Raw genomic sequence first — 18,899 nt, 5'->3', positions numbered from 1 at the left:
ACGTTGGCGGAGACAACGAAGAGGCGTTGAGTGTAACTCGATTGCCCCTTCGTTCTGCGACAACGATCGCAAGGGCTCCATAAGCCGAGAGACGGCCGCCTGCGGCTTTGTCCAAGTAGTGCCTTTCTTCTCCACTTCCTCCTCCTCCTCCTCCTCCTCCTCCTCCTCCTCCTCCTCCTCCTCCTTCTTATCCTTTCACCCTTTCTCTCTCTCTCTCTTATTCATTCTTATTCCTTTTATCGCAGCACCGTGCTTCACGGAATTCGACTCACGGAACCTCGACCTCGCGAGGATTATTTTGAAAGGGAATTAGGCGATTTACACCCTCGCATTTAGTCTTCATTCTTAGCGAATCCTTTTTGGTCGAGGTCGTTCTTCAAAATGCAAGAAAGCCCATTTAACAAATGGCACAAATTATCTTTGCCTAATGAATTTAATTTTATAATACAGTAGAGATAGAATAGAAGTCCTTCAATTATATCACAAGGGGATATGATATATTAATTTTATTTTTCAATTATAATACTGTTGAAATATCCTATCAAATCGAATTTTATTTATATTTTTCATCGCATTCATTTAATTTTATTAGCAAAGGCACATTTGTAAAGAATTATTCGAAAAGAGAGAGTCAGTCCCCCGTGTCAGGAATTGGAAGCATGATAGAGGGAAGAGTGAGAGGAGGAGGAGGAAAAGGAAGATGAGGGGTAGAATAAGAAGGAAGAAGATGGAAGGAAAAAAATTGAAGAAGGACGAAGAAGCGTGCTGGCGGTAGACCGGGGGCAAGGACGAGCCAAGAACTTACAGGCCACGAAACGGCGCGTGAGGAAGGAAAGAGAAGCAAAGTGAGGAGGGCAAAGGAGGAGGGCAAAGGAGGAAAGGGACGAGCGCGGTGCCGCCGAGACTGTAATAACTCTGTCCGTGAAAGTCGTGAGTTTATTAGTTCCATACCAACGCGCCACAATGCCGCTTTAGAACGCGGTTCGGACTCGCCAAGAGCGAACGACGACGAGCACGTAATACGGCTAGTAAATCAGTAGAGTCAACGTGACGGAATTTGCATTTAAATTTTCGTATAAAGTAAAGAAAAGAATAATCAAGCCCGGGACATGATAGTTAAATAAATAATTTATTTAAATGTTTATAAGGTATTAAAAAAAATACACAGACACACACACGAGGAAAAGTAATTTAAGAAAAACCTAAACACACAAATAGTATAGTTAGCATAATCCCAAATAATATATACCGTAGATATCAATTTCATAATATGCTTATTTAATTAATTATCAATCAATTGACGACTGGGTAGATGAATTAATAGAATAAAGAATAAAAATGAAATAAGAGAGTTCGTCAATAATATCTTCTTTCTTCTTCATGTTTACATCTTGAAATTCGTAGTAAATTTGCGGTGATATCACGTTGCTTTAAAAGCAAGAGAGATAGAGATAATAGGTACAGAGAGATACGCACGGAGATAGGTGGAGAGAACACAACTAGAATTTGGTGTGGTAAACTAAGCAAGTTGGGCTAACTTTGCACGATTCTAGTGGGTCGACCGCACGAATTCGAATGCCAGGTGGTTTCGCGGAAGATACACTTTTCTAATCTGAAGGTTGTTGCCGTTGGAGATGCAACTACTCGAATAAGCTGGTGTTCTACTAAGAGAGAGAGAGAGAAATAACAAGAGAGAGAGAGAGAGAGAAAGATAGAAATGAAGGAGAAAAGAGAAGTCGGTGGTGGAAGGCTGCCGGAGAATCATTCGCCCCACGGCGAAAACGCTTGTCTCGAGTTGTCCGGAGTAGAAAAGAGAATTGCAGTTTACCATTAATGACTTGGAGTAATAATATATCGGAGGGCCGGCAAGCGAAGCCTCCCGCTGCCATGGCGGTCAACTTGAAAGGGCCGAGCTAACAGCGGGATGTCGACGGCTCCGATGCAGCTCTCGGAGACTTGGAAGCTTTCTCGGAGGCACTCGTGAAGTACGAAGCAAGTACACACAGAGATACTATATAAACATACGCGAGGGACTCGAGACCCATATCATTTGGAATTCTCCTGCTTTTCTTTATTCCATCTACTTCCGTCTTTTTCCTCCTCTTCAAAGTTAGCCACTTTTTCCCTAAGAATATGACATTTTTTATAACGCGTTGCAGCATAAATCTATGACGATGTCAAAAAAGGGATCGATCATTCGTTTGCAGTAATTTTTCATCATTATTATACTCGCATTATCGGAATATATAACATCGAATAATTTATCTAACTCTATTTGATTAATTACCGTAAAAATATGAAATCTACTATAATAATGCTACAGAGGATTTTTCAAGAATTGAACATTTTCGCTAATAAATATAAAGGTATATGACATGGTCAGGTTATCTTCAGTGCCAGTCTCCGAACGTTTTCTTCGCACGGGAAGGCCGCAACTTCGCAAAACGCTCCCGGGACGAATAAATCAAAGTCCCCCTTAGAGACCAGACTCGAGTAAGTTTGTAGCTTCGTTTCAACCATCCTCTGTATGGATTGGAATACCTCCGGCCTGTAGACTTCAGCGTTCTCGACCGGGAGCCGTTTACCTGCCCGTAGGATTTCTAATTCGGGTTAATCCTTTCTCGTCGTTCCGTCTAATATACATAGTTATCGATTAGAAAGTTACTGCTTTTACATGAAATTCATCGTTATTTTATTTTTCTCTCTTTTCTATCAAATGGATTTTTTATTATTCCTCGATAATATGTTCGATTAAATGCCGTACAATCTTTTAATTTGCCTAATTGCTTAAATAAATTATTAGATTTACTAAACCTTTGTTTTTAGAAAGAAATGGTGTTTTTTACCATCATCAAATTGTTAGCGACTGATAGATAGTGCGCAACGAGATTAAGAATTATGCGTGTATCATAAAGATTATTGTCAACGTTTACGGAACGTTTATCTCGGTATAGTTTTTCTTACAATACAATTACGTTGTTGAGGATAACACCGAGTAATAAGAGATCGTTGTTATCTATTTTATATAGGGATTATGTTTCATGCGTTTATCATTTGTCTTAACTAGGGATTTTTACGATAAAGTGGGGACAGTTCCTTAATAATAATAATAATAATAATAATAAAGATAAAGCGAGAGTTAAATTACGTTTGTGAAAATGAAAGTAACGTGTAATCTTAAATGATACTAACGGGTAATAAGAAAATTCTTGAAAATCTTAATTCAATATAAAAATCCTTTTTATTTCCCAATTCTACACCAACTATGGGGAACTGCGAGTAACTCCAATTTAGAGATTTTACAGAGGTTCCAATCAAAAACTACGAAACATCTGCAATGCCCCATGGTACGTTACAAACGAAAGAATTCATCAAGATTTAAGAATATCTACAATAAAAGAAGAAATTGTTAGCTTCAGTGAACGCTACAACTCCCGTTTAGCCAAACATCCCAACCCTCTAGCAAAAAATTTACTGGAAACAAATGAACTAGTACGAAGACTAAAAAGGTTCTACCCTTCTGACCTTAAAACAAGATTTGAATGATTTAAAACATCGTAATATTATTTGAGTCTAATGTATTATATCTACACTCACCATTGTATATCTTATTTATTTACATTTCATGTTATTACATCACGCCAGCCTAAAGTACTTATAATTCTCGTCGAGAATTGATTGTATGTTCTGTAATGAAAAAAAAAAAAAAAAAAATTTTCCAATTCTTATATTTAAAAAAGGTGTATTGTTTTAAAGAGTTAAAAATGAAAACAATTCTTTTGCAGGATATGAAAACTTTTGGAGACTGAATTTTTCGATGCTTAAACTTTTGTTTCTTTCGACAGCCAGTTTTGAATAGTTAACGCAACGAAAGGAGAAGACAAAAAATTCGAGAAAAGAATAGCAATTGTTATTCGGTGTGTGGCAGGTATGAAAAAGCATTCATACGAAAGATAAAGATTGGCAGAGTGAGATAGGGAGGGAATGTATATACGTATGTCGTGTGGAAGAAGCGAGTTACGCGAAACGTTCTCGGCCATTCTGTCGATGAAGAAGAATATCCAGCTCGTGTATGGCATGTAACATTCGATCGATGACAGACACCATAGAAATATTTCGTGGAAGAGTTGCGTCCGAGCGTCGTCGTCCTTTTTCCTTTTTTTTTAATTTTTTCATTTTAAAAAATATTTTCGTCGTCGTTGGCCCGTCAATGGCCACAACACCGCCACCGCCACTTCCTCCGTTCTTTCTTTGCCTTTTTTGGCACGCGACGTTGGCGTATTTTTCCGTCATTTACCACCAATCGTCTCGTTACATTTTTCTCATTTTGCTCGATAGTTAAACACGCGAATAGGATGGATATTATTCTCCCCGTTCGTTTAACGTTTCCGATATAAAATACCGTTTCATTAGGATAGAGAATGATTTCGAACTGTTCGCGGTCCGATGATCATCTTAATGTATATTATCCTTTAGTTGGCCTTGCTCACTCGATCTCAAAACTTTATTACCGATAATCTTATCTACTTATTGCTTTTATTTACACGTTTCATCGTCTCGGAGGAATCAGTATTTATCTATAGTTTCAACGAAGAAACTATCTTTTGAAAAAAAAAAACAAAGTAAAAAGAGAATGAACGTAGAGAGGAAATTTCGTCGATGAGCTTTCCATTCTTTTCGTTTGTTGCTAAAAGGAACGTATATATACTTCAAGAAAAAGAGAGAGAGAGAGGGAGAGATAGCTCAAGAGACTGTGAAGATAGATGGACCACGTCGATCGATAATGATGCATTTACCGTGGAAAGGAGAATAAATGTTTCTGAACGGTACTAGCAAGGAAGGAAGCGAGAGAGAGAGAGAGAGAGAGAAAGAAAGAGAGAAAGAGAAAGAGAAAGAAGAACAAGAATCGCGATAACGTAGTGCAATTACTGTGCCTTCTGTACGTGCCTCTTGGATGGTAGGTCAACATCCGCTTGAGATGAGCGCAATCTCCAAAGCGAACGCACAGTGTATCTATACTGTTTCTCGAGTATTAGCAGACTTTAACTTTATTCCCGTAGATAACATGTCTGTTAGTCTTTTTAGAAGATTATATTATTTTCAATTTTTCCAATATTTCAAGTATCCTTTATTCGCATAGACTCCGTATAAAATGCTCGAAAACAATTTCAAGAGTGTGTTCGAATATTTTTTCTTAAATGAGATACACTTTTATTTGATTGCATTGAAGAATTACAAAAAAAAAAAAAACAAACTGGTGTGTGTACTTATGTACGCACGTAAGAAGTTATACTTCTTTGCCGTACCAAAACGAACATAACCTCAATAACCTCAAAAATAACTTCAAAAAAACTTCAAAGAAAAAAATAGCTTAAAAAAAAAAATAATTATTATTATATATATATAAGAAAGAATAAAAAAAGAAAAAGAAAATATCAAAATATCCACACTAAATATAACAGAGATATATCGAATTACTTCACGCGTCAACAGCCATGGCGCGGTTACAGCATTAGTTCCCGCTTCGATCATTTAAGTAAAGCAGCGCTGAGTACGATTAGTATTTGGATGGGTGACCCGCTTGAGAAAAAAAGGGGAGGAAGAAGAAAAGAAGACAACTTCATACCGTATACTTGAAATCGCTTTGCTGCGCGTTGTAAATACCGACAAACTTCATGGTGTCGTTTTTCCAGACGCTCGGAACAAAATCACTCCCCATTACATTTTCCCCAACGCGCCAAAAGAAGTATAACTTCAAAAACAGATAATTTCGATGATTCTCGAGAATGAATTTCAACATTTCTATTTATACAAAAATATATTAGTTTTATTTTGAATATAGGGAGAATGTTAAATATTATGTTACGAAAGAAATTATATAAATAAATAAAATAAAAGATCAGACACGAGTGACAGAGAGAAAGAGAGAAAGAGAGATAAAGATAGAAAGCTCATCTAAAGGTCGACGTCGTTTTATCTACATAGTATAAACGCATACACAGTGACGCGTTTCATTACGTTCGTATTCGTCTTTTTTTACGAAAAGAAGAGAACGAAACCGGTGCAAGCAAGCAAGCAAGCAAGCAAGCAAGCAAGCAAGCTTCTTCATCCCCTTTCGTCTCTTCCAAAAACTCTTTTGTTCTCCCTATTCTCCTCCTCCTCCTACTCCTAGACCTCCACCTCTTCTTCTTCTTCTCCTCCTCCTCCTGTTCTTTTTCCTACTAGTACTCCAGGGTCGTTCGTCGTCTCGTGCACCCTCGTGCTATCTCTCTTTCCGCCTTGTCTCTCTTCGCTCTCTCTCTCTATCTCTCGGTCTTTCTCGTCTCTCTGTACACCACTCGAGTGCTTTGACATCGGAGACGTCGGCGAGCACACCGAGGGTGAAATTTATCGGATATTCTTTTTCCTTCCTCACAAGCGGCACAGACACGATGGAAGCAAAAAACATGAATGGTATAGAGAGAGAGATAGAGTAAGAGAGAGAGAGAGAGGGAAAGAAAATAGAGAAAGGTAAAGAGAAAGAGAAAGAGGGGTGGGTGGGTGGAGAAGGAGAAGAAGGGAGGAGTGGGAGAGACTCGTGAATGGTTCCGATTATTACCTAGCTCAAGCGTGGAGCATCGTTAGAGTATCTACGTACCCACCGGGATGCTGTACTCGATGGGACAAAGGAATAGAGGAGAAGTAGATAGATAGATAAACGGATAGGTAGGAGATAGAGATAGAAGAGCGAGGGAGTGTGCAAAGACGATAGAAAGGGCCGACGTGTGGACAAATGGATAGAGAGAAGAACCGAAGAACGGAGAAGAGGGCTTGCTTGCTTTCCTGGATAGAACAAAGGCCGAAAGGAGGGCTGAAAATAAAGCGACTAATCGTACGTACGAGATAGATAGATAGACGTGAGTTTTAGCGAGTAGGAGAGAGAGAGAGAGAGACAAAATGAGGGATGGAAGAGAAAGAGAAAGGGAGAAAGATTCACTCACTCTTTAAAGTTCTTCGGCCTTCGTGGGATCTCACCGATCGGTCATACATCTCCTTGAGATACTACTCCTATCGAGTTTCGCGCCCACACGGCTGGCTGTCTCGAGAAGAAGGGTGGGGAAGGTGAGGTCAAAGACCACGAACAGTCGTTCGCTAATAAACGTAATGTGATTTTTCACAGGAGAGAGAGAGAGAGAGTAGCGTTCGTTAAACTCGATCGATTCGTTATTGGCAACGTTATTTTGTCATTGGTCAAATAATCGATCTTCTTCTGTTCTTTTTATTTGTATTTTGTCTTCATTAAACAATTTCTTTTTTATTCGTATGTATTTTACAAATATATTATAATTACAGTATACTAATATGTTTATGTAATTTTAAATTTTCTCTTCGCGGCAATAATTTTCAAGGAAAAATCGTGTAAGCTTTTATAGATGTGTACGATGATTTCAAGGGACGTTTCAATGTATTTTCTATTAATTTATAATTTTTCCCCTTTTATGTTCCTATGCAAATATAGAAAGAATATTAGTGCGTTTATATAGGCACGTAAATCGATTATTGTCCATTTTCAAGCTCCAACATTTAGCTCTTTTACAGAAAAGTACTAATTAGCTTGACTAATTGGTCGAAGGTACGGTCGTTAATGGTTTTGTAAAGGTATTTTCGTTCATTCTTCGATATTTATTTCTTTTTTTTTTTCGAAACAATGATAGGATAAAACCATAACGATAAAAATAAAATATACAAAGTACGAATAACAGAATACTATCTTGCACACTAATTTCCTGCATCCTTTTCTCGATGATAATTATCGAGAGATATGAATTTATTTATTTTTTTCTCGAGATTTAAATATATTAACGCGTTCATAGATGGAAAATATCTGCGTAGGATGTTATTTAGAAGAAAAGAAAGCTTTGGCCTGATTAGTTAGGACGAGTTGTTGTATGTACGTCGTTATAAAGTTTTTAAATCGTTTATCGAGATAAGAAATTCGATAAATTACTTGAGATAATTCTTGCTTCGGATTATCCTACGTGTAAGAGGAAAAGGAAGAGAAACTAGAAACGGAAGGAAGGAGATGCGATAAATCAAGAAGCAATAAAGTTTATAACGCTTGCGAGAATGTACTTGGGTGTAAGATTTCCTCCCTGTTTTGTAAGTGACAATATCATAATGAATTCACAACGTCGATGGGTGGCCTCGCCCACGTCTAACGAAGACTACGATAATAGCAAATAAGGAAAAAAAAAAAGAAAAAGAAAAAGAAAATGAAAAAGAAAAAGCAAGAAAGAAAGAAAGAAAGAAACGAGAAGAAGGTTTAATAACTAAAAGCAACGCGATAGAAAAAAGAAAATTCACGGACGTGTTATTTTCCTCGCGTGTATTTCTGTATTTATTTGCCGTACATTTGAAAGAAATATTTTCGACACGAATAGGTGCGTTCAATTGGAACTTGATACCTATCTCGATTCGTCGAGAGAGAGAGAGAGAGAAGCTTTTTATTTATTACTATCATTAAACGTACTCTTCGTATTTTTATTTTTAACATAATTATATACTTTATTATTATACTAACTTAAAGTAATATACTATAAATTTCATAACGTAGTTAAGAGTTGTGAGATAACGGTATAAAGTAAGTATATAGTATATTATAATATAATATACATATCTTCCATCATACTTTGATCATTAATTCAAATTTTAAACTGTAAATTTGAGCAAAAGTTTCGTTCTCTTAGGTTCAATGAAATGATGTCGCCTTTTTTTGTTTTTCTTTTTTTTTTTTTAATTTTGATCGTTCGTTAAATCAGTCGTCCGAATGTCGATCGATCGATTAACCGGTGTATCCCTTTTACAATTGAGCCGGTAGCACATTTAGGAGAATGATTACAAGAGGGTCGTTTGAAGGAACGGACTAATCCCTGCAGGGTCTTCTTCCATCGACGATCGGTAAACGTTGTGGTTTAATGTCGCCCACGACAAAGTCCTTACCTCCTGATGAAACACGAATGACTTAGTCGTTTCCTCTTGAATGTTTTGTACACTGGGGTCTCGTAACTTGCTGCTACTTCAATTCTCTCGTTCGTTACTCGGAGATTCTAATCCTTTGGAAAATTTCCATGGGATGGAGGTGTTACGATGACACTAATCAAATTTTTAATTCTAACAGCTTTAGTCTTATCGTTGTTTATTTATTTATTATTTTTCTTCTTTAAGAATCCAATTAATTAGAAACGATGATATTGATTTTAAGATTATAGCGATGACCGGTTAGAGAACAAACTTTCGATGGAAAAGATGTTGAATTTAGTAGATCGTATTACCTGATAATTAGATCCATCCGTTTCGTAGCTTACACGGATGGTCTTTTGTAGATAGGCAAAGTGTAATAGAATATGCGGGAGTGCACATCAGTGTTATAAGATCTTGGCGAAGAACGCGAGTAATATGAGAAGGAACATCATTGGGAGCCATAGGAAGAGAACGGAAATCGTTCTTCGTTTTATTCGAGATAAAGTCGCTCGCTCGTTCGTTCGTTCGTTCGTTCGTTCGTTCATTCGAATTTGTAAAGTCATTACGGTAGCAATGTTGCGCGAGTGGCACGCTAATTTTTTTTACCAAGAGATTAAAGTAACGTATATCTTGAAATAATTTATAGAAAGAGAAAATTGAAAGAGAGAGAAATTGAAGATTCTTCAATGTTGTATCGCGTTAATTGATCGATGACGCACAATTTGTAAGTTACTTTAGTAAAAAAAATAAACATTGAAATGAAATAAGAGAGCTTATTTGAAAAAGAAAAAGGCACGCACATACATACACACATACATACATACATACACGAACAAACAAATATAAATGGAAGGCTATTTTTTTCCGAGTTGCTAAGGTAGCTGCCGTTCGTTCGTTCGTCGTGATCGACTACTTGCCGAGGAGTGTTCGGTGTATGAAGGGAAAGAGAAAAAAAAAAAGATAAAAAAGAAAAGAAAAGAGGAAGAAAAAGAAAGGAGAATCGAGCGAAGGGAAGGACGAAAAGGAAACGGGTGAAGACGCAGGTGCCGGCGGGCTCACGCTACTCGAGCCCTGTAATTAGGCTAGGAACGCCGAATTTATCCGTCCGAGTTCCATGGCATCTTCGAGACGGTAGCCGCACACCTTAAAGGAAACGCGTCAAACACGCTCCAGGCGTTCGTTTGTTCGTTCTTTCGTTCGTTCTTTCGTTCGTCCTATCAAGAAACACTAGAATCGTCCTGCGTGCTTTACGTTTTGGCCACACGATTACCTCTTCGAAGAGTCCTACACCCTTCCGAGGCTATTATTTCGAGCGTAGTCATCGTAGCACTATCGAAATTAACTCTTGATGATGGACGGCGCGTCGAGTCGGATGATTCGTTCAACTTTCTATATTTTTTTTTCCCCTCCTGTCTTTCTTTCTTTCCTTCCTTCTTCTTCTTCTTTTTTTTCTATCTTTTTTTCTCACCTAATCATACACATGTTACAAAAGACTCGAACCAATAACACGCGCGCGCATTAGTTTTTAGTCATTTCCAGACAGCTGCCAGGCTTTTCACGGAGTATAATTAATTTATTCTTCGATATTATGTTTATTAATTTGTTTTTGAGGTTATACTTCTTTTGGCGCGTTGGGGAAAATGTAATGGGAGTGATTTTTTCCGAGCGTCTGTAAAAACGACACCATGAAGTTTGTCGGTATTTACGACGCGCGGCAAAACGATTTCAAGTATATGGCATGAAGTTGTCTTCTCTTCTTCTTCCCCCCTTTTTTCTCAAACGGGTCACCCATCCAAATACTAATCGAACTCAGCGCTGCTTTACTTAAATGATCGAAGCGAGAACTAATGCTGTAACCGCGCCATGGCTGTTGACGCGTGAAGTAATTCGATATATCTCTCTTATATTTAGTGTGGACTGATATCTATATTTTGATATTTTCTTTTTCTTTTTTTTATTCTTTCTTATATATATATATATAATAATAATTATTTTTCTTTTAAGCTATTTTTTTCTTTGAAGTTTTTTTTGAAGTTATTTTTGAGGTTATTGAGGTTATATTCGTTTCGGTACGGCAAAGAAGTATAACTTCTTACGTGCGTACATAAGTACACACACCATCTTTTTTTTTTTTAAGTTATTTATTTTCTTTGAAGTTTTTTTTTGAAGTTATTTTTGAGGTTATTGAGGTTATATTCGTTTTGGTACGGCAAAGAAGTATAACTTCTTACGTGCGTACATAAGTACACACACCAGTTTTTTTTCTTGTTATAGTGAGAAGTAACGTTAAAATATTAATATAGATAGTGATTTTGATAAGTCATTATATTCGCGTATCGATGATATTGTGTTTGGATTTGCGTTTAATTTATTGTATATTAAAATAGGGGAAAATAAATTCATTTTAAATAAGTTGAAAATGAAGGAATGGGAAAAGATTGTAATCGAGGGAATTGAAGTTACCGATAACTATATCTCGACATAGTAGATATCTAACGGTAGAAACGAACAGCCACCCAATCCCGAAGGAATCAGGAATTAGAAACCACGGTGGGTGTAAACGCTCGGCGAATTGGCCGTACCGTTCGAATTGAGAATTTCTCAGAACGAGGTGAACGTCGAGCCAAGTAGTGGAAATAGTTTCCGAACGGTTTGTCGAGGATGATACCTCGATAGAGAGAGGGAGATAGAAAGAGATAGGAAGTGATAGGAAGGGAGAGAGAGAGAGAGAGAGAGAGAGAGAGATTTCCGTCCAACATTACCGATGGGTTTCCAACTTTCGAGTCTCGACTGCATCGATCAAATATGAAGCAAAAAACAGAAACCTCATTTAAACTTATGCCATATTCGAGTAGTAAAAAAATGTTTTATAACCCTGAGCTTTTAATAAATAGTGATCGAAGATTTTTAACATTAATTATATTTAATTGAATTCAATGAAAAACATATATACATTATATAATACTGATCAATTTTTCAAATTTATGATAGTTTCATCAATCTAATATATTATTATAGTTATCTAGGTATGAAATTTTCTTGTCTATTTTCTATACCGATAAATGTCAAAATAAGATTGTGCAAAATTTGTGCAAAGCGTGTGTGCATTTTAGAGATATATTTTGAAATGGTGTAGAAAAATATGAGATATTATGATAATAAAAAATTGATCGAGATTTCGCGTGAAATGATTCGTCGAAAGTGTTAGTAGTCGGGCGTTAAAGGTCGTCTCGTTCGTTGCTTGGTGCTTGCTTTCTCTGTCTTTCTTTCTTTCTTTCTTTCTTTCTTTCACCATCCCGATTATCGTGCTCGCTTACGACGGTGCGAATCGCGAGGCTGGAACGAGAGAAAAAGGGCGAACGTTGGGGAAGAGTGGGAGGAGCGCGGTAGAGAGTAACGTGAGAAATACGCGGAGGGCCGGAGTTGGGGTCAAGAGGTGGCAAGAGCTTGGCTAAAGGAACCCGAGAGAAAGAAAGAGAGAAAGAAAAAAAGGGAGAGAGAAAAAATTAGAGAGAGAGAGAGAAAGAGAGAGAGAGAGGGAGAGGGGGAGGAGGGACCCAAACGGAAAAGGGAACCGCAAAAATATTTGGAACGTTCGAGTATCTCTCGAAAATACGTGTACGTATGTATATACATACGTATGCACGCATAGCGAGAAATATTGCAGTGCTCTTCGATTCGATTCTGCTGGCAAAATAAGCGAAGAATCTTATGCTCGTACGTACCCGTTGGCAATTCCCTATCTGAGTTTGAGATCGCATTGTCACCACCTCCTCTTCTCTACCTTTTCTCGCATTCTCTCTCTCTCTCTCTCGCTTATCTCTCGTATTTTTCGTTTTTCGATTTTCTTGGTTTGACGTCATACCTTTGAGCAAAAGATATGAGACTACGAATTGAACGGGGTTCGTATTTTTCCTCGGATAATTTTCAAGAAATTGATTTACCTATTGGAATTGATATTTTGTTTATAATTAGTCGAGGTCGATAAAAAGAATAGAAGTTGGAATATATTTCAAGTGTTAAGAGGGATTTCATTGATAAATGATCGAATTTAATCTGACGTTCGATAGAAGAAAATAAAGAAAAGTTGTATTTAATATTGTTGACAGTTTTAATTGCCGAGAATGATTTTTATCTTGATACTTTTATTTCTACAAGTATATCTTGTTAATTATCTTTCTTCTTGAATTTTTCTTTTCTCTTCTGCAATCACTTTTCGTATGTTTTCTCGACGATCGATGAAACGGAAGGTTAAAAAACCGGTTTAAGATTCGTACAAGAGACAAATTTGTTCGAATAGCTCGAAGAAAATGAATTTTCTTTTCTTTTCTTTTCTTTTTTTTTTCTTATTTTTGTTCGTAACTTCGGATTTGAACGAATTGAAAAGCGATGCCGCGATGCGAAGAAGAGGATGTTCTTCTCGCCTGATAGTTAAAGGCTTTCATGGTTACACGCTGATTCGTTAAATAAAATGTAAAAGAAAAAGAGTTTAGGAGAGAAGAATCGAAAGGAAGAGGTGATGTTAGTGTTGGAGTGTACTTATAGCAAGAAACGTTTTACTGTATTCGTTTAACAAGAGTCGTCGGTACTCTAAAGAAAGTTTAAACTTATGTCAAGGTATAATACGATAGCTAATTGATGAGAAAAGAAGCTGGGTCGAGAGCTTAGTACGAGTTTTCAACAACTTTTAGTTTCAGACGACGACGACAGTTGCTTGCACTTTTCGTAATTAATAATATTAATAATAATAATAATAATAATAATTAGTGAATAATTTTCAATCGAATTTGTTCCTTCCGTTTATTATTTTTCATCGAAACACTTCTCCCAGTTAAGGGGTTATACGCAGTTAGGATTTTCAAAAAATCGATTTTTTTTTTGCATTTTCGGAATGTACATATATTTAAGTATATTCTCTGAAAATTTCAAATCGATCCGACAAATATTCTTCACTTCATGTAAACTGCAAACATAAATTTTTAACTACGTGTAAACGTCTCTTTGAAACTTTAAACGCGTTTTTCTCAAAACGGTATTTTCAAAGTCGGTGATCTCGATTTTTCAAAAACGGCTTAACCGATCGCTTTCGAATTTTTACACAATCTTCTTAGATATATTCCTCAGGTATTAAGTATAAGGAATAATTTTTAAAAAATTTATTACTATTTTTTTGTAACAATTTAGAGCGAAAATTTTAGTCAAAAACAAGAACTTTTTTTCAAATAGACGCCATTTTGTCAAAAATCAAAATTTGTATTATCCCTTGGTTTTAATACCTGCATTAATCTATCCTTTAAAAGAATCCACCATATTTTTAATTTCAATAATCCAAACCGCCAAAATGAAGATCACCGCTAAACGTCTTTTTTTAGAGGACGTTCAGGAAATCATCTACAGGAGCGGTGCAGATTAATATTTTACAGAATCGACGCTCTATTGTATTCTCAAAAGTTCACTCTATTTGAATTACCAACAATTTTGTTTGAGAAATAAAAACTGTTTCTAGAAAAAATTCATGAAAATACGTCTTTTTCGAGGCTCGCAACTGCGTATAACCCCTTAAATCTATAAAGATCCGTTTAGAAAATGTTAATTCTTATCATTTCCTAAATAGAATAAGCTAACGTTATTAACTCGGGATACGAAAAAGAAAAAGAAGGAACATTACAATCTAATCTAACATCCGTCGGAATGCGCTAGAATTTTGAGAAAACGAAAGAAAGATAAAGCGAAGGATATCCGGTTTATACTTTTCTCTTAGTATTCTCGGCAAAATTGTAAGAGAAAAGAAACTTGAGAAAATCCAGCCTCGTTAACCCTTAGTGTTTCCACCCACGAAGTCTACGAGGATGGGAGGGGGGGGGGGTTACTACTCTTTCTCGCGAGATGGATAGCGACGATGACAAACGTCGTCTAAAGTCTAACGGATCCAGAAGCCAAAGACAAGTCGTCGGGACGAAAAAGAGACCGAAGGAGATAGAAAAGAATAAAAGTAAGAGAGAATAAGAGAGAAGGAACGCGTTAGTCCGAGAGATGGCTCGTTGAAATTGAGGAAAGGTATAGCAATGCGAAAAGTTCAACGAAGAGATGGAGAATAGGAATAATAAGAAGAATAAGAGAAGGAAGAAGACGAAGAAGAAGAAGAAGAAGAAGAAGAAGAAGAAGAAGAAGAAGAAGAAGAAGTTGGAGGTAGGGAAAGGAAAGTTGGAAGAAGGTATGAAACTGCTGGCCGATATTTCATCCGAGGAACGAGCGAGATAACAGCGGGCACGCCCTCCCATTGCAACTCTCTCTCTCTCTCTCTCTCTCTCTCTCTCGTTTTTTTTTCTTTCTTTAGTATTGTGTGCACGCGGTAAGAGCTCTGCCCGCAACAGACTCACGTTTTAAAATATTGCCACCACCCCTTCGCGGCAGCCCGTGTTACACCCATCCCGGAGTCTTTTCGCTCTCTCTCTCTTTCTATCTTTTGCTTTTCAGAAGAGAAGAGAGAGAAAGAGAGAGTTTCTACTACAACAAGATGCAACCCTCCGAGATCCACCACCTCGACCTCAACGCTCTTTGGGATTATGGTTACTGGATTTTCGAGCAAACGTCATGTCGCACTTTTCTTCCATTCCCTTTTACGATTAATGCTCTTCCTTCTCTTATTTTCAAACCATTTACAGGATAAACAATGATTCCCGTACGTGCGACTGTTTCTCGAGTTCTTCGCGAGGAATGACGAAAGTATCGAATGTTTAATGTATCTTTTTTACTATCGGATTACTTGATTGCAAGGATAAAAGCAACATTTGTATTAAAATACTAAGTTACTTACTATAGAAATGTAATAAGAGAAAAGCGAGAATGATCTTAACTGGAGAATCACCGAGGACAAACCGGATGGAGAAGACAGGAGAAGAGAAATAGTTAGTGGTCGTAGTTGCGGCACGTTTTGGCACGCGTTTTCTTTAACAACTAGGATTTTCGACTTCATCCTTGGCCGGATGTAATTTCGAAGGCGAGAAACGCAGCTTTTTCGGGTTGGAAGACAGGGAGAGGAAAGTACTAAAGAAAATGGTCGTTCCTAGGGTGAATCGGGTGGGGGTTGGTTGGGGGTAGGGGAAAATTGAGGGAGAGAGAGAGGAAGGAGGAGAATGGAATGAGGTAAACGGGAATGGGAAATAAACGTGAAACGCGATGAGAATCGTTGAGAGAGGCAGCACTGTTGGTTTCCGCGCAATTGAATGCACTTCTTCCTCCTTACGAGTACGGACGACGTCGAAACACAGAGCATTTCAAACTTATGCACTTGTTGCTGCTTACCCCGTGTTTTATTTTGCCCACTTGCCATGTCCATCCTCCACTTTTCCAACGAAAAAACCTACGAGGGAATCGAGAGGTTTTTCTTGAATCGCGAATAAGGAAAATTTGTATGTACTATTTACGTATATATATAATATAATATGATACACACATATACATACATACATTGTGCGACACTGCTTTACGGTGAATTTACTTGCCGAGAGGGTATCTCTTATCAAGATTCTCAAGTTTGCCGTCTCTTCTCTTTCCGTATTCTACTTATTTTTATTTTCAATGTCGACGCGATATGATGCGAAAGCTACCTATATAACTCATCGATTTGTCCTGGTCTATCCTGGTCTTCTTTTCAACGACAACGTCGACGCATGAACGTCCCTGCAACACTCATATTACTCTGGCGATATAAGAATCCAACTCTGGATTTAAGTTCAAACTTATCCGATTAAGCATGAGATCCGTGCAATCGACTCTATATACACGTTTAAGTGCGCGCCGTCACATTTTTCTCCTGTCTCTTTCTTTCTTTCTTCCTTCTATTTCTTTTTCTTCTCTCGTCTCGTGTTTTTTTTCCCCCTATTTTTCTGCTCCTTTTTAATCCGACGTTTTTTTTACCTTTCCGCGTTAACTTTTACAATACTATTCGACGTGTTATTTTGATTTTCTTAGCTTTGATTTTCAAATGTTATTGAATGATCTTTGAAAAGTATATTTCCTTTACTCTTCTATACAAATATATATCTCGAAAGAACTTATGCTAGGCAAATAGGTAGGTTGACTGGCTGGCAGGTAGGTAGGTAGGTAGATAGGTAGGACATAAAGATTACAAAAAACGATCGATCATGGTGTATTGTCGTTGAAAAATATTGCCGCACTGTGATTTCGTGCGTTATCATCGAAAACCGAGTGAAAGAGCGAGCCAGCGAGCGAGCGAGCGAATGTCGAGGTGGGAATAAGAAAAAAAAGAAAACATAATAAAAATAAATAAGGAGAAAAAAATAAACAAGAAAAAGAAGTATGTATATGAACGACGGTGACAATATAACGGAGAGAAAAGATGCCGTTTCCTATCTGACGAACAACGTAGTGCACTTTGAGAAGAAGAGTGGCAGATAACGGGCGGACGGGTCTGAAACGGTTATATTGCCGCAGCCATAATTATTATTTTTGTCTTTTTATTCTTTTTTCCATCACACGAAAGTTCTTCCTCCCTTTTCCTCCGAGCTGTATTGCGGGCCTTCCCTCTCTTTCTCTCTCTTTCTCTCTCTCTTTCTCTTCTTCCCGTTTATCGAGAAGAGGCCCGGGTTTGAACTGGACATCCGTAACTAATGACCCTGATAGCCGATTATCGTCCTCTCGTTTCGGTCGTCCCTCTTCCCACTCACACTCTTCCTATTCTGACTCCTCTTCTCGCCGACTCGTATGCTTTTTCGTGCATTATGTACTACCACCGGAGGTTAAGAATCTCTTCGTTGTAAAGAAGAGCTTGTATATGTGTGTGTGTGTGTGTGAAAAAGTTAAAGATGGAGAGAGAAAGAGAGATAGAGATAGAGAGAGAGAGAGAGAGAGAGAGGAAGAGTTCTCTCGCTTAATTAATTTTCCGTTTCGAACGAAGAGCCCAGGGAAAGAAAGAGAAAAAATATAGTAGGAGTAGGGGAAATTGAGAAGCTCGTTATCTCGATTCTTGGTAGTAAAATCCGTCTCGCTTCCAAACCTTTTCTCGTCTCTTCTTCCTCTCTCGAAAAGCGACGGACGCTATCGAAAACGAGAACGAGTCGTAAGCGTCGATCTTTTCTCGCTTGACGTGAATAAATAACAATCTGCTGGCACATTGAGCAACTCGATCTTCCCCCTCCCCCTCCCACACCCCCACCCATTCTCTCTCTCTCTCTCTCTCTTTTTCTTTTCAGAGCTTTAACTGTGGAATTCAATGGACACGAGTCCGTGACTCTGCATTCTTTAGAGTTGCACGTTTCATCACGCGCCTTTTACAATCATAATGTTCATTGATTTTGGAGAAATGCTTGCTTGCTTGCTTGCTTGCGCAGCTTTTCGATGCTCCGATAGTTTAGGATTTTGGAATATTGTCAACATAAAACCGATATCGTTAAAGTTTCAACGATTCGTTCAATTGGTTTTTTTTTTCGACGAGAATATATTTTACTAGCCAACGTTCGAATAAATTTCTATTTTCTTTTTTTTAGACAAGGAACGCAGTAATTATTATTATTCTAGAAATTATTTATTCGCGATACGTTATATCTTTATATAGAAATATTATATTCGTGTCAGTATGTATACAAAAAAAATGTATTTTTCGTCGATAACAGCGCATCGATTTAACTAAAATCTAATTAAATTTTTCATAGGGTTTATATTTTCATTCGAACAGCGACTAAATTTAAAATGGCGAATCTCTAATGAGAACGAACATTTTTAATATTTTAGAAATAAAAATGTTATTCTATTATGTTTTCCTATATAAAGAAATTCTAATCGAAAGTTTATCGTTGTAGGTATACACATATGGGAGGGGGAGTAGAGCTTTCGGACAATTTCGTTGTTCAATTTTAACGTGGATTTAATGATAATTG

General features: G+C 37.3%; 1 protein-coding gene across 4 annotated transcripts in view; it reads right to left on the bottom strand.

Annotated features, from left to right (window-relative positions):
- Positions 1-18,899, bottom strand: part of LOC122514549 (latrophilin Cirl-like) — a 283,503-nt gene that overhangs the window by 22,899 nt on the left and 241,705 nt on the right. The gene's annotated exons all lie outside the window — the stretch shown is intronic.

Source organism: Polistes fuscatus, unplaced genomic scaffold (genome assembly GCF_010416935.1).
Source record: "Polistes fuscatus isolate 324 unplaced genomic scaffold, CU_Pfus_HIC Scaffold15, whole genome shotgun sequence".
Taxonomy (NCBI): Eukaryota; Metazoa; Arthropoda; class Insecta; order Hymenoptera; family Vespidae; genus Polistes; species Polistes fuscatus.
Note: the sequence above shows the minus strand (reverse complement) of the source record. Positions and strands in the feature narration are given on the sequence as shown.